This window comes from Equus przewalskii, chromosome 23, assembly GCF_037783145.1.
Source record: "Equus przewalskii isolate Varuska chromosome 23, EquPr2, whole genome shotgun sequence".
Lineage (NCBI taxonomy): Eukaryota > Metazoa > Chordata > Mammalia > Perissodactyla > Equidae > Equus > Equus przewalskii.
The window spans coordinates 8,818,895-8,831,984 of NC_091853.1; the positions used below are offsets into that span (position 1 = coordinate 8,818,895).

Genomic DNA, 13,090 nt, shown 5'->3' on the forward strand with positions numbered 1-13,090 from the left:
ATTAGTTTTAATAGGTTCCCAATTGACACTTTGAAATTGTGGCAGTTTGCACAATAATATTACTATAAAGGTATTCTGGAATAAAACTAGCAATATTTTGATATGTAGTAGTCTCATTTTTACCTTTTAAACTGTCTATGATTGTAGCTTTGATGTCTTTATTGCCCCAAATGTTTAGTGCTTTTTATTTCATTCATTCAGTACATATTTGTTTAGTGTTTACCATGTGTCAGATGCTCTCTTAGGTGCTGGGGAAGCAGCAGTGCACCAAACAGATCTTTTTTCTAGTCAGAGTTTGGGAATGTTTGACAATAAACAAGCAATTGAGATCCCCTCTACTTGATGTAAACTGTAATTGGTATTTAGTTATATTGTATTTTTGTCAGAGAATATATCCTAAACAATCTCTCCTCTAAAAGTTTTAATTTTTTTTATGTGGTCTAGGGTGTGCTGTGTTTTGAAAATCAATCTTTGTTTGGCCAGAATGATAATTCAGTATTTATGTATATATCTGTTAATGAGCCATACCAGTTAAACTCTGGTATCCTCATTTCTTATGCACTTGATCTGTCAACAACTAAGTTGTCTTCAGCTTGAATTGTAATTGTGTATCTGTCAATTTTTCACTGTACTTTGAACAGTTTTTGCTTTTGTAGTTGATTAGAGCCTTTTGACTAAGAGGTCTTCAGTGTGGCTTGTACCACTTATCAATATGGAAAAGACTTTTTTTGTCCTATTTAATGCTTTGGCCTGAATTACACTCTGATATTGAATTTGCTAATCTCAATATCCTTTTCATTATAATATGCCTGATATGATTTATACTTTTTAACAACACTTGCCATGTATTTTTGTTTTAGAACAAAATATACTTAGAAGCAGTATATATTAAGTTGAACCACATGAAATTGCCGTTTCTATAGGTCAAAACCATAATGTCATGTATTGGCAATTTCATATGGTCCAACCTGTTGTTAGTCATCATTTTTTTTGTGGTCATCATATTTTGACCCTATGTGAAAATTTTTTAACAGGTAGACAGTATAGATACCTATAATAAGTAGCATTTATTGAGTACTTATATGTGCTGTTCTAAGCACCTTACTTATGATAAATCATTTTATATTTACAATAATCCTGTGATGTGGGTATAGTTATTCTATTTTATATCTGAAAAAAAAAGACACATAGGGAGATTAAGTAATTTGCCCAAGGTCATAATTTGCTCATTGTTATCAGTTACTTGGCACCTGGTGGGCAGGCATGCACTAGTCACAGTCTCTTAACTAGTCAGGAAAGGCTAGAAAGTTATAAAAACGAGCAATGTGAAGAGACACACAACAGGTTAGAGGTTGCCATGGGGTAGGGAGGAATGGGGACTGTTCCTAGTGGGTACAGGGATTCTTTTTGAGATGGTAAAAATGCTTTGAAATTAGACTGTGGAGATGGTTGTACAACCTTGTAAGTATACTAAAGACAAGTGAATTGTTTAAAAAAGAAAAAGAAAAGAGCAGTGTGAGCTTTTTGGCAAATGGAGCGCTTTGGTGGGGATTGAAGGCCAGGGGGAGCTTGTTCCCCTTATGGGGAGGATGCAGCTGACTTCCAAATTTATTTTATTTTTTAAAAAAGACTTTATTTTTTAGAGCACTATTAGCTTCACAGCAAAATTGAGCAGAAGGCATAGAGATTTTCCTGAATGCCCTCTGTTCCCACACCTGTATAACCTCCCCCATTATCAACAGGCCTTGTAGGGTGATACATTTGTTACAGTTGATGAACCTGCACTGACACATCATTATCAAAGTCCATAGTTTATATTAGGGTTCACCCTTGATGTTGTATACCCTAACTTGTATCCACAATTATAGTATCATAGAGGGTAGGTTCACTGCCCTAAAAATCCTCTCTGCTCTACTTTTTCATCATTCCCTTCCCCTAACCCTTGGCAACTACTGATCTTTTTATTATCTCCATAATTTTGCCTTTTCTAGAATGTTAGATAGTTGGAATCATACAGTATGTAGCTTTTTCAGATGGGTTTCTTTCACTTAGCAATACGCATTTAAGTTTCCTCCGTGTCTCTTCATGACTTATAGCTTTTTTTTAAACTCTGAATAATATTCCATTGTCGGGATATACCACAGTTTATTTATCCATTCACCTACTGAAGGACATCTTGATTGCTTCCATGTATTAGTAATTATGAATAAAGCTGCTGTAAACATCTGTGTGCAAGTTTTTGTGTGGACATAAGTTTTTCAGTTCCTTTGGGTAAATACCAAGGAGCGTGATCATTGGATTCAATGGTAAGAGTATGTTTCATTTTGAAAGAAACCACCAAAATATCTTCCAAAGTGGCTGTACCATTTTTGGTTCCCACCAGCAGTGCATGAGAATTCCTGTTGCTTCACATCCTTGCCAGCATCTGGTCTTGTCAGTGTTCTGGATTTTAGCTATTCTAATGGGTGTGTAGTGATATCTCATTGTTGTTTTAATTTGCATTTCCCTGATGGCGTATATGGAGCTTCATCTCATTTCATACACTTATTTGCCATGTGTATATCTTTTTTGATGAGGCATCTGTTAAGGTCTTTGGCCCGTTTTTTAATCAGGTTGTTTATTTTCTTGTTGTTGAGTTTTAAGAGTTCTTTGTATGTTTTGGATAACAGTCCTTTGTCAGATATGCCCTTTGCACATAATTTCTCCCAATCTGTGGCTCGTCTTTTCATTCTCTTGATAGTGTCTTTTGCAGAGTAGAAAACTTTAATTTTAATGATATCTAGCTTATCAATAATTTCTCTCAAGGATCATGCGTTTGGTGTTATATCTAAAAAGTTATCACCAATCTGCAGGTCATCCAGATTTGCTCCTGTATTATCTTCTAGGAGTGTTATAGTTTCGCATTTTACATTTAGGTCTGTGATCCATTTTGAGTTAATTTTTGTGCAGGGCAGAAAGTCTGTGTCTTGATTCATTTTTTTGCTTGTGGATGTCCAGTTGTGTCTGCACCATTTGTAAAAAAGGCTGTCTTTTCTTCATTGTATTGCTTTTGCTCCTTTGTCAAAGGTCAGTTGACTGTATTTATATTATTTAATATATATACTTATGGCTGAAAGAAGCTTATCTAACACACATTTTCTTCATACAGTACATCACAGTGTTCTTGTTCTTAAGAACACTAGACAGCACTTCAGCACTGTGCTTGGAGGCCTTTTAAATAACGAAATCACCAACAAAAAGCACAAAAGTACAAAAAATGTGGCACTAAATAGACCGTGGAAAGGGCACTTGTTTACAGTGTGAGAGCTGAAACAAGAGCATTGCCTTGTTCAACCTTGGCTGGGAACATGGGTGACTCAAATTTTAGGCTGTGCTGTGCATGTCTTAAGATGACTGCAAAAATGCTGCAAATATTGATTTTGGGACTATAAATTTTAGTTGGTGAGTTCACAGATACAGAATCTGTGATTAATAAGGGTCAACTGTATCTGTTAACTCTGAAAGTGGGAAATTTAACATATGTAAATGTATATCTATTTTTTCTTTCTTATTAGGAGTTCTGTTGATGTTCTATTATTTTGACCCAAGTTAATTGTTAGTGTATAAAATCAAGTGTTTCAGGAAGTTTTTACATATGCTTTAGATTTTATAATTATATCAACAACAGTTATTTAGACTTACTATGGTATAATTGATTTTATTGTTCACTGTTTGTTCTTTATCGACTAACTTCCCTGTCCTTAACTGTTTGTTTTTAAATTTTGATTCTTCTCTTCTTAACCTGGGATATATAGTTGGGTAATTATTTTCAGGAAGAGTATATTATATGAGCGATCTATTTTCTGAGTTCTTGTCCTGTTGAAAAGTGCTTGATTTTGTATGTGCATAGATAGGTATGAGATTCTTTGGTTTTGATCTTTCTGTTTCTCCTGGTGAATGTTTAAGGATTGCTTCATTATAATTTGGCTTTTAGTTTTCCAGAGGAAAGGGTTAAGTCTGAGATGAACTCCCCCTGAACCCGGCCCTTACCACACTCCTCCTCTCTTTTCTTTTTGTAGATAATTCTTTTTTGCTCCTTGTTTTTCTATAGGATTTTAAAAAAGTATTTTAATAGGCTATATTTAGATGTTAGCATGTTCTTCAATTAATTTTTCCTTGTATATTCAAAATATTTAGATGTCCAGACTCAGGTTTTCCTTCAACTTAGAAAAATTTTCTTTTAATGTTTTTTGAGGAACATAGTACAGTGTTAAAATTGCAAACTGAGGAGCCAGGTTACTTGGCTTCCAATTCCTGCTCAATGATACTGGTGTCTTTGGGCAGAGTTCTTAACTTTTTTTGTCCTCAATTTACTTATCTGTAAAGTGGAGATAATAATAGGCTTATTTGAAGGTAGAAAGAGTTTATATGTCAAGTGCTAAGAATAGTGCCTGGTATAATGTAAGAATTATTATTATTATTATAGGCTTCAGTATTACTGTTCTCACTTAAGTTTTCTGTTTTCTTCTTCTGGCATTTTTAAAAAAATTTATTTTGCCTCTTTTGGACCTGGTTTCCATATTTCTCTTACCTCAGCATTTATATTTCTTAATCCTTTTATCCTTTCTGGGACAAATTTTTGAGTTTTCATCTTCTTTCTTTATTAATTTGATCTACTGAAATATCTCATCTGCTTGCCAGGTCTGCTGTAGTTTTTCCTTTGGTGATCATGTTATTTTGTCTCTGTGCAGTTTCTCCTAATCTTAGGTTTTTCACCCTTCATAACTTCCTGCTCTAATTTCCTATATGTAATTCTTTCTTGAATTGCCCTGAGAACGTCAATTAGAAATTTTAATAACAGGTTTTCCTATATCTTATAGTAAATCTATTTCAGAGAAGTTTGCTTTCTTTGTTCAGTCCATAATTTGAACTGTGGTAACTTTTTGGATGTGAAGTTTTCTTCCTGCTCATTTTTGTATTGTAAGGTCTGTATTAGCCTAATATTGGTCATAGCATAAGATAGAATTTGAGATGTGTTATAAGAGATGGATGTGAATCAAACTAAATCTTTAAATTTAATAAAGGTAGGTGATACTGCTAAAGCCCCTGCACTGATGATCCAGGATTCACAGTATCATAGAAAAGAATAATAAGTGATAATCACTGATATGTATTCACCTTTTTTTAATGTGCCAGGCAGTGTGCCAAGTGCTTTTACATGCATTATATCATTTAATCTTTCCCAATAACTCTAAGGTGGATATTATTATTTCTCCTATGTTGAACTTGATGAAGTTGAAGTTTAGAGAGATTTACTTACCTAAGGTCATAAAGCTTGTAAATGGTACAGGCAGGATTAAACCCAGGTGTGAGTGTGTCTCACTCTGGTGTTTGGGGGCTTAATGGTTAGCATTTAATGGCCTCTATTGTCAATATCTCAAAGAGCATGAACTCTTGTCAGTAGGTTTAGTCTCAAACTCAAACTCTGCCCCTCCTCACCTATGGTAGTCAGTGGGAGATGTGTGTAGATCCTTCTTGGTGAAAGAATTCCTCAATCCTCCACTTAATGTACTTTGAAACACCATATAATTTATTCCCTTCTTAATTTGTTCCCTTGTTTTGCTCATTCACAAATAACCCCTCTGAACCCTTCTGATGCGCACAAATAACCTCTCTCATTGCCATGCTGCTTGACTACCTATCTCTTATGCATAACACAGTACTGCTGATCTCTGTCTTTTTTTTTTATTTTTTTTTTATTTTTTTTTAAAGATTTTATTTTTTTCCTTTTTCTCCCCAAAGCCCCCCGGTACATAGTTGTGTATTCTTCGTTGTGGGTCCTTCTAGTTGTGGCATGTGGGACGCTGCCTCAGCGTGGTCTGATGAGCAGTGCCATGTCCGCGCCCAGGATTCGAACTAACGAAACACTGGACCGCCTGCAGTGGAGCGCGCAAACTTAACCACTCGGCCACGGGGCCAGCCCCCTGATCTCTGTCTTTTAAAAAATCTCTTATAGTTTATGTTATATAGATATTCTTGGAGTTCTGGACGTGTGATTGGCACCGTTTCCTGAAGAGCAGAGAACGTCTATTTTATACGAATATATTTTCAGTGTTTGCCATGATCCCTGTCACAGAGGATATACCTAATAATTATTGGTTGAATGAATACTGTATAAATTAAATTAGATAAGGAGATTCCATAGCTTACGTCCTCCAGGATGGGCATATTTAAAATGGTTGGATATGTATATCACAGTCAGCTACGAACCTTTTTTCAAAACACAGATGCTTATTATGTCTTGTCCTCTTTCCCTTCTCCCTGTCCATGATGTTTGGGGTTCTTTTGCCTAGCTTTCAGAACCACTATTCTGAAGTGTTGAGTGTATTTGGAGGCTATAAAATGAATAGTTCTTGATAAATAATTGCTGCTTTTCTTGACATTTAGATGTTTGTGCTTTAATGATTAAAATGTCTAAATCCGTGGTACATATGATTTAGATCTTGTTTCTAACACACAGAGAAAGGCCTTTTAAGAGTTCTATGAAATAATAAACACATGATTGGTTCATTATGGATTATTTACTGTATTAAACTGGTCCCAGAATGACTTTGCAGATTGTCATAATACTTTTGGCTTTTAGTGTAGGAGCGACATGTAATAAATCATCCCTAGATTCAGGGACTTGACTTAATGAGAACAAATTTAAAATAGGTGAATTTTTAACTCTTTGAAATCTGGTATAATATTTTGATTTATTAAGATGATTGTTTAGGTTATATGAAAATAAGTCTTTCCAAAATGAAGATATTTGTAGTAATCAAAAAGGAAATGAGATTTCTTTTTCTTTTGGTGAGCAAGAATCACTCTGAGCTAACATCTGTTGCCAATCTTCCTTTTTTTTGCTTGAGGAAGATTAGCCCTGAGCTAACATCTGTGCCAGTCTTCCTCTATTTTGTATATGGGTTACTGCCAAAGCATGGCTTGGCAAGTGCGTAGATCCGTGCCCGGGATCCGAACCTGCAAACCTGAGCCGCCGAAGTGGAGCATGCCAGACTTAACCACTACGCCGGTGGCTGGCCCCAAAATGAGATTTTCTGATCAGCAATAGGGTGCAATGCACTGTACTGGGAATTAATGGCATAAAAGTAACATTTTAAAATTTATATTAGTAAGCAAAGAAAAAAATTTAATGCTTTCAATATAAACACATTTTTGTCAGACATATCAGACCGGAATTTCGAGTTACTTTACCTACTTGACCAGTAGAGTCTTGAGTCACATATCTTAGTGGAAGGAATTTTATTCATATATTGTTCCTCAATTCCAGAGCGTTTTCTTTTTAAAGATCAGTAATTGTGTTCATTAGTTCCTTAATAGTGTATTCCTCCATTATTGTGGGAGCCAATTTAATCTTTCTCTCTCTCTCTCTCTTTTTTGTCTTTTACAGATCTTAACTCATAGGGCAAAGTTTATTTTTGGTTTCTATAACTCTAAAACCCGTGTTGAAGGTCCAGTCTCCTTCCTTTCATAAAGTGGTTTGGAGGCGTTGCTTCAGGAAGATAACAGTGAAGCTGGCTGAAGGAAAATTGAAAAATCCATAAGGAAGTAATAGCTATTCTTAGAATTATTGGTTATGAAAAAGTGCCTTCTTAGATTTGCACTAGTGGTGGTTATTCATAGGAAACAAAAGTGAGAATTATAGTTTTAAATCTGGGCATTTCTTTCTCTAAAGAGAAATTAAAAGTTAATTAAAATAGTTGTATATTCATTATTTTTGTTAAGAATTTGAGATTGTGGCAAGTAAGAGACGAGAAAATCAAATAAACTAAGAATAGATACTTGAGATATTTTTATATAAGCTCTCGTGTACGGTGGTAGCTAACAATCTGGTATTCCTAGAATGTGAAACACACACATCATATTTACTCTTTGGCAGATTAGTAGAGTAAGCTGGCATAAATAACAGTCTCTATTCCTAATTGGAAAATCTTATACGTTTTTGTACTTGACTTAGTCCATTGGATTTTTATCTCCAGTTACTTGAATGTTTATTAAAACAACAAAACAAAACAATAAGTATTTATCTGTACATGAGCTAGATGGTGACTCCCCAAAATTGTTTTTGACTGTAACCCTGCTGGTTAATATTTTTCTAGACTAGATTTAATCATCTGCAGAGATTGTTGAAACTGCTTCCAGAGGTAGTGCAAGTTACGTTTTGAAGAATACAAATTTTGTTATATCTAGTTTATTCTACCTTAGGACTGCTAAGATTTAAATTTTCTGTGCCTTTAACATTTTTTTTGTTTAGTTGATCTTTCCAGGATTGAGAGAGTGTTTGTTTCCTGCTATATTTGTTCTTTAGTCACATTGATCCTTGTATTTCTAATATTTAAGCTGCAAGGTTATTTGGTACCTAAAATTTCACTCATATTCTCTTGTCCCCCTTGATTATATTTTATATTTATGTAAATGACCTTTATAGAATAAAGTACAGAGCATTTTATCTTGAAAAAGGACACAAAGTCTTTTTTCCTAGTCCAGTCATCCAAATCTGAGATCACTATGGCTACTATCACTTTGCATGGTATTTTTCTTTGACTCCGAAGGAGCTGCTCACTTTGGTCATTAGTTTTTGTTTTAATCTGTTCTTATCATTATGGTAGTTTATAGAAACTTTTCTTTTTCTTTCATCATTTATTTATTTTATTTAGGTGTCACATAATGTGCTAGATGCTAAAAGAAATAGAGGCCTTTTTTTTTTTGAACTTACTTTCCGTGCTATTGTTACTTTGCTTTTTTATTTTTATTTTGAGAAATTTCAAACGTACAAAAACAGGGCAAATGATATAAATATTTCTATGACCTTCTACCAGCTTCAGCAATTGTCTGCCAATCTAGTTTTTTCTGTGCCCACCCCAGATTATATGAAGCAAATCTCAGACATCGTATCATTTAATTTGTAACTATTTCACTATGTATTGCTAAAAGACAAGGACTCCCTCATAAAGATACCACCATCCTCACATTCTCAAAAATATCAACAATAATTTCTTAATATGATTGACTGTCTAGTCAGTGTTCTTGTTTTCCCTAAATGGGAAATTTGGTGAAGAGGTCTCTAACATTTTATTTTACTCTGTATTCTTTTAAAAGTTACCTCATTATATCATAAACCCTTGGAAGTTCTTTATAATGTCAAGAGTGTGTGCTGGTTAGTTATCCAGTGAAAGAAATCGTCAGTGCTCTTATCATATTCCTTGAGAGGCAAAGTCCTCATCAGGCTGTGGGGTACTAGATGGCTATTTGAATTTTAGGAACTTTGAGTTTACTCATCTTGGATATTCATTCATTTGTTCATTTATTCAGCAAGTATTTACCTGTCTGCTATATACCAGGCATTCTTCTAGGTGCTTAGGTTACGTCAATGAAGAAAACAAAGATCCTTGCCTTTGAGGATGCTGCATCCTATTAGGAGAGACAGAAAATAAAGAGTAAATATAATAAAAAAGTAAATTAGATTGTGTGTTAGAAAATAAGTGTTCTTGGAAAAAAGATTAAGTAGAGCAGGATAAAGAGGGATTGGAAGTTGTTGGTGAGGAAGCAGTATTAAATAAGGTAATTGGGGTAGGTTTCTCAAGAGGCTGAAATTTCAGTAAAGATATGAAAAGGGGACTAAAAGTGTTATTAGCCAAGCAGCTACCCGGGAGAAGAGTGTTTTGTTTTGGAACAGCCAGAGCAAGTGTTCCAGGGTTGTTTGAGAGAAAGTAAGGAGATCATTTTAGATGGAGTTTAGTCAGCAAGGGGGAGGATTGTAGGAAATAAGTCACAGAGGTAAGGTAAGATGGGGTGAGGGAAGTAGTAAGGAGGGGTAAGTTTGTAGTATAGGCGTTTAATGGCTTTGAAGGTCATTTGGCTTTTGTTGTGAGTGAAATAGGGAAGCTGTTGGAGGGTTTGATCAGACGACTGACAAGAGCTAAATTAAAAGAATCATTCTGACTGCATTTGCAAATAGACCGTAGGGGAGCAAGTAAAGAAGCAAGGAGACTAGTTAGGAGGCTTTTAGAATAATCTAGGTAAGAGATGATGGTGGCTGGGACTGGGTAGTGGCAGTGGAGGTGGTAAGAAATGGATGATTTCTGGATATAATTTTTTTTTTAAAGATTGGCACCTGAGCTAACATCTGTTGCCGATCTTCTTTTTTTTCTTCTCCCCAAAGCCCCCCAGTACATAGTTGTATATTCTAGTTGTAGGTCCTTCTGGTTGTGCTGTGTGGGATGCCACCTCAGCGTGGCTTGATGAGCAGCGCCATGTCTGTGCTCAGGATCTGAACTGGTGAAAACTCGGGCTGCCAAAGTGGAGTGTGCAAACTTGACTGCTCAGCCACGGGGCCAGCCCCTCTGGATAGAATTTCAAGGTAGAGCCACAGAAATTTGCTGACATTGGAGGTGTAAGGTGAGAGAGAAGGAGAGAGTGAGTCTGAGAAAGGAGAGAAAGAGAGGAGTAGCATGACTAATATTTTTGACCAGAGTAACTGATGGAATTGCCCTCAACCGAGATGGGAAAGTATACAGGAAGGAGCTGTGGGGTTAAGGTAGGTAGGTTAGGGAAAGACTGGAGGTATGATATTTGAATGTGTTGAGTTTGAAATGTCTCTTAGATATCCAGTTGGAGAAGACTACCTTATAACTATGCCTATCAAATAATAAGTGTGCAACATCAGTGACAACAGTGAATGCTTATTAAAAAAAATTTAACTGAATTCTATGTGAGTAGCATTAGAAACCTTGTGGCTCTAATAGTCCAATCTCTGCCCTCAGTAAGACAGCAAGTCTGTTGTGGCTTGTGGCCTGAGATTCAAAGATATGACAAATAGCAAGATGGACATCAACATGCAGATTTAGGAACATGAGAAACTGTCAAATATTGGGTTCCAGATAGTTTGTGTTTTTATCACACTTTTCCTGTTTAAAACATCAGAAAGCATTTAAAAACACCCTTTAGGTGGGATATTCAGTAGAAATGGTTATGAGGCCATTGAATAATTTGCTCTTCTAATCATATAAAATATGTTTGGATTTTGTTTCCTTTGTGAGAGTAAAAACTTGTAAAGTAGAAAAACTTAGTACTAGAACAATTTTTACTTTGAATTATTTTACCATTGAACAGTGACTCACTTTCTAGTTTATAGTTTTAACTCAGCAAGACCTTCTCCTTTGCTTTTGTAGACACATGACATTATATAATTTCAGAAACTACTTCTGGAATTTTAGGTGTATGGCATAATATTTCCTAAATATTAGCTTCTTCAGATTATTCTTGATGCTTTTATTTTTGCTTTTGTTTATTTTTGTGAAACAAATTTGGAAGTCCTTTTTTAGGATTTCAAAACTTTTTTTCACATTTCTTAGCTTTCCTCATAAGCATCCTGCCGAATCATTTTACTGGAAAGATTAGGGAGTAGTCTTAAACAAAGTCTCTTCTTTGTGTAAATTCTACCAAATCAAGGAAAAATGCCTTTTTCTTGAATTAAAAATTTGAGGGATTTTCATGAATTCTAAATTTTTTATATGGATCACTAATTTTGTAGAACTGGGCAGATATAAATGCATACAAACATACATGTACACTGTATGCCAAGAAGCTTTGACTGCTGTATATTTAAATTTCTTCTGATGAGCTAAAAGGTGTTAAGTCAGGCATATCTTGGAAATACTCATGTTCTAATAAACCCGGAAGGCTCTGCGCTTCAAAGACAGAAGTCGGATGTTTGCTTGGAGGCCTTAATAGGAAAATAAAAATAAATAATTAAGAAATAATTTGATTCTTTTCTTTAGTTGTATTGTTGCTGTACCTTCTTGGGCGATGATTGAGGCTCCCCTGACTGCTGATCTCGTGTCGATCAAGTAATTGAAGAGGGTAATCTCAGTACTTTCCCTTAGCTTCAGGAACCATGTCTGGTTGCCAGGTTCATGAAGTTCTGGTTACTACCTTACTATCTGCTGCCTACTACCTTACTCCCTCTCTATGCTGGACGTAACAAATTGGTAATTACCATTTCCTCTGTTAACTTAGTGCCAGTCAGTAGGAGATACGCAGTAAACATTAATTCACTCCTTTTCCCTCTTAATTCTGCTTCATGTTGTATTTTAGGTGTACTTTCATAGAGTGTATTGTGTGAGGGCAGAAGAGACAATTGACTGGAATCAAAATGTTTGTATTAGTGTAATAATTACCATACCTTGGAAAGGTAATATGCTAGTAAATAGATTTCTCAACTGAGGATTTCTAGATTCTACTTGTGGCTCTGTAACTGTTTAGAGAAATTATTTCTTTGTGCCTCAGCTTTTTAATCGTAGTTCTATTTTCACTTCATATACAGATATAATTCATAAAATAAATGATGCGTAGAATTTTTAGAGATTAGAGATCTTGGAGATCAGCTGGTCTAATTCCTTATTTTTCTGATAAAGAAACCACCAATGTGTTCATAGAAGTGAGATACCTTGTCTCATGGAGATGTTGGGCCAGAAAGAACTCAAGATTTTTGACTATCTTATGTGCTTTGTGTAGCATCACATAACGTACCAACTATTAGATAGTGACCCAAAGATTACAAGACTTTGGTTTTCTTTTACCAGCAGAGGAAGGTCGGGCCACAGTTATGTGGACTCTTTAGTATATTCTGTCATCTGATGGATTTTTTTACTCTTTACCATATACCCGTACCTGCTGGGCACAAAGCTGATTATCAGTCTTAAGCCAAGTTTATAGAACTCTGAATTGTATAGCTGACAATTCTTGGTTTTCCAGGCACAAGTGACTATATAATATATATAATTTTATCAACATTACTCTTGAATAGATTGCATATATAATTACAGCAAAAAAACCAAGAGAAAAATATAGAGTTAAAGTCAGTCCTCATTAAAAATTTTCAGTATATTTAGTTTCAAAATAGTTTTCATTTATGTTATTGCCTAGGAGATATTACTGAATAGGCGTTTCTAAACTACAATAGAATACATGAGTCAATGTTTTACACAACTGAGTATTCCTAGAGTTGAATATTAGTATTACAAGGATAGCCTGTTGAGGTACATTTTAA

General features: G+C 35.0%; 1 protein-coding gene across 17 annotated transcripts in view; it reads left to right on the forward strand.

The window, feature by feature from the left end:
* The window catches only part of RABGAP1L (RAB GTPase activating protein 1 like), a 675,876-nt gene that overhangs the window by 40,610 nt on the left and 622,176 nt on the right, over window positions 1-13,090 (forward strand). For 2 of the 17 annotated variants that reach the window (XM_070590938.1, XM_070590946.1), the window contains exon 1: window positions 7,430-7,587. The exons of the other annotated variants lie outside the window; for them this stretch is intronic. The gene's annotated coding sequence lies outside the window, so the exon portion shown is untranslated. Of the gene's footprint in view, window positions 1-7,429; window positions 7,588-13,090 lie in introns of those variants that run through there. 17 annotated transcript variants of the gene reach the window in all.